We start from the raw sequence: 598 nt of genomic DNA, 5'->3' as shown, positions 1-598 counted from the left end.
TTGCAATGCCGTTTCTCGGAAAGATCTCATTAATATAAGAGAAACCACTCTTGCCAATAATGCTGCGTTTGTTGCAGATGCATTTTCGAGCCGGGCCTTTGAAAATGGCTTTTAGAGCTTGCACTCGCTCCGAAATTTTGGATAAAATATTCCCTTTTTTCCCGAAACTCAAAGTCTTTGGTTAATTGTATCTCTCGTCTCTCGTCTCCTCTCGAAGCCCGACTCGGCCCACGTGTAAACAGGAACGGGGTGGTGGGGATGGTGGTGGAGGGGATGGTGGTGGTGGGGATGGTGGTGGAGGGGATGGTGGTGGGGATGGTGGTGGAGGGGATGGTGGTGATGGGGATGGTGGTGGAGGGGATGGTGGTGGAGGGGATGGTGGGGATGGTGGTGGAGAGGATGCTGGGGATGGTGGTGGAGGGGATGGTGGTGGTGGGGATGGTGGTGGAGGGGATGGTGGTGGAGGGGATGGTGGTGGAGGGATGGTGGTGGAGGGGATGGTGGTGGAGGGGATGGTGGTGGAGGGGATGGTGGTGGAGGGGATGGTGGTGTTGGGGATGGTGGTGGGGATGGTGGTGGAGGGGATGGTGGTGGAGGG

This window comes from Penaeus monodon, chromosome 25 (assembly GCF_015228065.2).
Source record: "Penaeus monodon isolate SGIC_2016 chromosome 25, NSTDA_Pmon_1, whole genome shotgun sequence".
NCBI classification, from domain to species: Eukaryota; Metazoa; Arthropoda; class Malacostraca; order Decapoda; family Penaeidae; genus Penaeus; species Penaeus monodon.
This window is presented reverse-complemented; position numbering follows the sequence as displayed.